The following is a 6,554-nucleotide window of genomic DNA, read 5'->3' on the forward strand; positions in this document are numbered from 1 at the left end:
GGCTGTTGTGTTTTGGAAGCGCTGCTGTATGTCTGAGAAATTTGAGAAATGGAAGAATGAAATTAAAGTATTTTTGGTTCGGTTCATGTAAAATTAGTTCCAATAGGTAGTGCAGATGCCTTGTGTGTCTCCTATTTAAATTTGTGTAGATCATGATCCAAAAGCTCTATTTTCCACTGTGGCTTTTAATGGTGTTTTGGCAATTTTTTTTGTTTCTAAGATTTAGCTATGGCTGCAACTCTACAACAGCAGGGAGCTGCTGCAGTTAAATTCATATACAGGAAATAATGCTTACTAATGCTTAACAGCATGCCCAGACTGAGCAGCTGCTTACTTGAGCTGAACTCAATACTACATTACTTTTTATAGCCTGTCACACACAAACAAAGATCCCTTATTTTAACCTTATTTGAAGTGCCAGCGTCTGTATGTGTTGACCGAATGTGTCCTTGCTGATGTGGTAAGATGAAATAATGCGATGAGTGATGCTGTTTTAATCGGTGCCTGATCAGACTCCAGATCGTCCTCCCCTGCTGCTGCCTCCCCTCGTCTTCATCTGGTACGTGTGAGGCCCCTTGCAGTGACAGCAAAAGACTTTATCATGATCATTTTAATATGTAGCTGTGTCAAGTTGTGGGAGGTTAATACTGGTTCATCCTTTGTTTCTATTCTCTTTCAAAGTCTATGTGCAAACTCATAGACTGTTCATAAAGATGGTTTGTGAGTATCCACCTCCTTTCACAATGCAGAAATGACGCTAACATATCTTGGAAACGAATGTTGCCATCTTGTGCATTTGAATCCATAAGATCCAACTGAACCACACTATTGACCAATCACAAGTCATTATCGGCTGTCAGTCATGACATCTCACCCCGTTTTTATAGCATCAAATACCTAATTATAACCAAAACTTACAGGAAAAATTAACACTTGAACACATCAGTGTGAAAAGAACTAGCTGAAATTACAGGAGCAAGGAGAAAAGGGGTGTGACCTATATTGCAGCCAGCCAGCAGGTTGCGATCAGCATGTTTAGCTGTCATGTCGGCCATCTTTATACAGTCTATGGTACAGACGTACAATCCACTCAAAACATTATCGTAATTTTGACTTTCTCCTAAACTTTGTCTTGATTTTCATTACTGCCTAATGAGAATTTGAGTCAGAGCTCCCCTCTGTGTGTTTACCTGCAGTAAATATGTAGTGTAAACACTGCAGTGTGTGTTTTAGTTCCGCTCCCTGGTCTCTTGATGGCCTCAGGCTGAGAGTTAAGGGTCATAAACATGGATGGTTTTTCACTTCTTTGCCAGTCTGTAAAAGTTAGCATCAGTGCAGCCGTTGTGATTAAAAACGGCTTCCACATAACAAACAGGCCTCTAACCTGAGGATGATTTTTTTAAATGGTCGGCTCCCCTTTACTGCCACTTGTCTTGTTTTCTTGTTTCCTTGTTTCCTTTGCCCGGAGATGATGGAAACGTTGAGGTTTTGGAACCCTGACAAAAAAAAGAAAGGATTGCATAAAGCCTGAAGCTTACCAGACCCGAGTGTGGCAACTGTAACTGTTGGTGACATTCACCGAAGTTCACTGAAGAGTTTTTTAATTGAAGTGTACACTTGCCTCCGGCGTTTGTAACTACTAGCTCCATGAACAGCTGCTCAGACCTTCATCACTTCTCGTCACAGCTGTTTTCTTGCAAAGGTCATGTGAGGGAAGAACCTTTCTCAGGGCTTGTTGAAATCCAGACGTGAGGACTTTTCAAAGTTTCCTCACTACCACAGAAATGTATTGCTCTGTTTGTTCACCTCAGGGAAATGACATGTCAAGTTTTACTTGGTCTCATCAATGAGTTGTAACTTTGCGTCCAAATAGTTACAGCTATTTGTTATTCAGAAAAAGAACGGGCCAAGAAAGTGCGTCTTCTTGCCAGTAAGCATTTGTGAGAGCTATAAACTTTTCCTACGCTTGCTTATTCTGCAATAACTGGATGTGATTAGTTTAAATGACAGCCAGATACGCTTGAGCTAATAGTTTCATCTGCCTGTCTTATGGATCTTATTTTGGATTTGACAGACTGCACGCTTGATTCTGCAAGTTTTTTACCGAAATGTGCAAGTACTTTACCCCCACATGCACCCATTCTACCCACAGCAACCTCCGCTCTGTCCACTGCAGCCTCCTCTCCTCTTCGTTAATACCACATTGCTTGTTTGCTTATGTTTTTCTGGATAAATAAATCCCTCCCCACCCACTGTCCCTCCATTCCTTTCAAATGAGAAGCACTCTTGGGTTGCTTTCCAGGGGTGACAGGCGGTTCTGTTTAGGTGCTCTTTAATACCATTGCTGTCTCTTGGACATGCACACACACACACACACACACACACACACACACACACACACACACACACACACACACACACACACACACACACACACACACACACACACACACTCACACACACTCTCAACACCTCCCCATTTGCACCCCCTCTGTACCTCTCGTTAGTACATTTCCAAAGACGGATAAGCTTTTCGGTGCATGTGGCCGTGCTAGGGCTCCGCCAGTAACAGCACCTCCTCTCCTCCACCTCCCCAGCATTTCATCATTGCTCCACCTCTTAATTTATTGTAATTCTTTCCATCCTTTCCTTCTTATTTTACAGTGCTGGTTAGATCATCTCTATCCATTTTGGGGTTTCATCATTTGGATTTAGATTTTTGCTTCGAGGCTTAACACCTTGTGCTTAATTGTTCAGAAGCTTGACTTTAGCAAACACTGTGACGAATAAACAAGCTATGACACATGAAATGAAAATGGAAAACTCTGAAAAACATGTAACAGGCACTTTAACTCGATTTGACATGTGACCCAATTGACTTGTCTTCTAAAGACTTGGATCAGGTCTCTGAGCAAAAAGTGTGCCATGTAATTTGAAATCATCACAATGGAAAGAGTGTGTGGTTAGGACCCGGCATCTGTTTTTGTCTTTAAACAAAGTTTGCCATGACCAAATTTTCCATATACTACACAAGGTTATCTACTCACAAGGTATTTGAAAATTGGACTCTCAACCATTAATAAATAATGACAATTATTTTGAGCAGAAGTAATTTGTTGGCCTTTTAATTCATTCGCAGCTTTTTAATAATTATGAGTCATTTCCCGGCAAAATTGCAAAAAAGTGAATATGCAAAATAAGCATAACCGACATTTGAAGACGTCACCTTGGGATCTGGGAAGTTTTGATGGGTAGTTTGACATTTTATAAACTTAATTATAATGAATCATTTAAATGATGAGCTGAAATTATAACACTTTGTAAAATGTTTTTTTGTCGTTACTGGTACAACTGGACATTTATAACTACAAAGAAATGGATAAAATTAGACATTCAGATTAAAAGAAAGCAGCAGCCTAATGGATAAGGTGTTCATATCTTTATATCAGAATGTAGTCTCGACCAGCCATCATCTCATATTCACACAACTTCAATACTCAGATTAACTCTTATACATTATCTACCATAGCTTGCACTGTCATCTCCAGTGTCGGTCTCACTGACACAAGCGACGATGGGATAGAACTCAATACCTGCATAGTGGAAGTCATGCTGCCATTTGTGTTTATAATGTACCGAATGGTACTTGAAATGACTTGCATGTGTCTGCTAATGTCTGATGCCAAGAACTAACCAAAATCTAAATCTTCCCCGTGCTCTTGTTTCCTGTTTTTCTTTCTCTCTCACTTCTCATCTCTCCCTGTCATTGCTTTCAGTCAGAGCATCATCTAGGCCACCTGCTGGCACTGACTGTCAGCTGTGTGGCATGAGAGGAACTGGTGGCATACCAGTCCCCCCAATCTGCTTTTGGAACCTCAGACAGTTGTAGAGGGAGGGAAAGTGGGATGTGGGGCAGGCGTATCGGGGGGAGCGCTGTAGGGAAGCGAGCAGAGGCCAAAAATCGGAGCCAGAAAACCAGGTTTCCAAAATCAAAGTGGTGTGTTTTCTTTCTACTCAGCCCTTTCTGCTCTTTTACTCTCTGGTGCTACAATTCTTTCTTATTTTAAATCCCAAGTGGTTGTTGAGAATGCTCAAGAATAATATGATGATTTCTGATGGGACACATTTTAAAACGGTGGGTGTTGTTGGGACCAGCAAGTTTTTAGAACACCCCATTTTTTTTATATTTCTTATGTTTCATCAGTGTTAGGTTGATTGTTGATTGTTTGTCAATCAGCAAGATGACTCAAAAACTGCTGAACAGGTTGTGGTGGAGGGGTGGGGCTTGACCTATTAAACTGTGAAGCGGATCCACATAGTGTGCGGTTGGAGAATCTTTTTTCAACTTTGTTTAACAATGGCGAGATAGAGCGTAAGCCTTGGCGGAGGTATGCACTATCCAAGTGTTGACTCAACACTGTTGCCATGAATGTGTTGCTCCTCCATCATAGCAAGATACTGCTCTGCTTCCTGCAGTAAAGTGTTTTTCTTTATCTATTTCCATTGCTACAGAAGAGCTGTAAATTAACCAAGACCCTAACATTGCATTTAAAGCTTAATGTTGTGCCATTTAACGTTATTCACAGGACTCGAACTTATAACTTTCAATATATACAACTAAAATTAATGCTCTAAAACTTTTTACCATAGAGGACACCGCTCAGCTATTTGCATGCCATATTTTGTCAGGTTTGTTACGACTTGAATGCGTCATCTTATGATTTTTTTGTGGCGATAATTTCATGCCCTCAACTGCTGACTGTAAATACTCTTGGCTGAGGCTGGAGAGCTGGTTTGAGGTTACTGCGAGGTCAGCTGTGCTGTGTGGGCAGGAGGGCTATTTGGAGGATGGAAAACAGAGGGACAGAAGACAGAAAAGAGACAGAAAAAGTGATCTGAATAAAAGATCGGGAGGTGCAGAGGAGACACATCATCACATTGTCCTTGGCTGCCTCCTCGCAGACCCCGGCTTTGGAAACATTTTGGAAACAAAAAACATGGAGTGAGGGAGAAAACGCAAAGACGGGGGAGAAGGGAAGAACTGAAAAAAGTGAAAGAGAAATATTTGCTCAGAAGTAAATTTTAGTAATAATCCGTTTGGATTTTTTTTGTGGGGGGGGGGTTATAACTGGGGAAAAAGGTCCCTTGAAACAACAATAGGGGCCATTGAGCAGGGCAGGCTAAGTGTGAGTGTTAAAGTTGGCTCGCGTCCAGGGACCAGGTCTTTCTTAACGACAGGGGAAGAAAAGAGAGACTGTTTTATGGAAGGAAAGGAGCAGACGTACACACACACACACACACACACACACACACACACACACACACACACACACACACACACACACACACACTCTCTGGTCTCCCTTTCCTTTTTTCTCATTCACATACATGAACATTTACAGATGCCTGGAGAGAGAGGACAAAAACGTGCATGAGTACTTACAGCTAGAGGTCTTATCTGATATGATCTATACGTATCGTATCTGTCCTTTCACCTGGGGCCATTTTATTATGCGCACATATGTTGTGAATTAAGTCCCATTTATTGCCTTCTATTTCACATTTTTTTAATTTGGCAAACGATGCTACAGCAAGCTAAACTACTCAACTCATTTCCCTTTTAAAAAATGCGTGTGTGTATGTGTGTGTGTCGGGTTAATGAACATTCAAGAATTCGGGACACATGGGGATTAAAATAGTGCGGGAAGGAGAAAGAAGTTAAAGCCTATTGACCTCCTGCGGGAGTACATTGTTTCTCCTTTATTTCACCAGGAAGTTTTCTCTCTCTGAGCAAATTGATATAATGGGGTCTGCATGTCAGGAGTGGTGCTGTTTTATGTGTTTGTGTTGTTAGCATGGGACCTTGCACAACTGCTCCCGGCTGTTAGCCAGGGTACTGTATGTGTGTGTGTGTGTGTGTGTGTGTTTGTTTGTGGGAGTGGACATGGGCGGGTGCGTGCATACTGCATTAATTCCCGACCATCAACCCACCTATAAAACACATGGGTGGTCAGCTTGTTTATTGTGTGGGTTTGCAAACAATGCTCGCCCATTAGGCTTAGACCCGTGAGTCATTCATAAATGGTTAAATCCACTTTCTACATTGACCTGGCTGTTCTCAATCATTATCACTGTTTCCACTTTGCCTGGAGCTGCCTGTTGTTAGGGAAGAAGTCCAAGTGACAGCACACGTCTTTATAGACTGGGGGCGTTTTGTTTAGTTTTCTTGCGATTTAATTACGGCCATTTTTTCTGAGCTTTTGCAAAACAAACCAGTCACTGAACACTGTACAGTAGCTTGTGTTGTACAGCAACTCACCTCAGATCCACTCCTTGCTTCTTTCTCTTCCTCCTCAGCTGCGCCTCTAGCATCCCCAGCAGGACTTTTGACATCTTAAAATATATACTGAACCTCAGCTCCTGTATAACACAATCCTCTCTTTCTCTGTCTTCTATAATGGGAAACGTTCTGTTGTTTTGTTGAGCAGAAGGACAATTCTTCCTCACTGGATGATACCTACGTTTTCATTTTCCTAGAAGAATGGGCTGGCACA

General features: G+C 41.7%; 1 protein-coding gene across 1 annotated transcript in view; it reads left to right on the forward strand.

Annotated features, from left to right (window-relative positions):
- Nucleotides 1–6,554, forward strand: part of coro7 (coronin 7) — a 97,708-nt gene that overhangs the window by 42,959 nt on the left and 48,195 nt on the right. The gene's annotated exons all lie outside the window — the stretch shown is intronic.

This window comes from Pleuronectes platessa, chromosome 16 (genome assembly GCF_947347685.1).
Source record: "Pleuronectes platessa chromosome 16, fPlePla1.1, whole genome shotgun sequence".
NCBI classification, from domain to species: Eukaryota; Metazoa; Chordata; class Actinopteri; order Pleuronectiformes; family Pleuronectidae; genus Pleuronectes; species Pleuronectes platessa.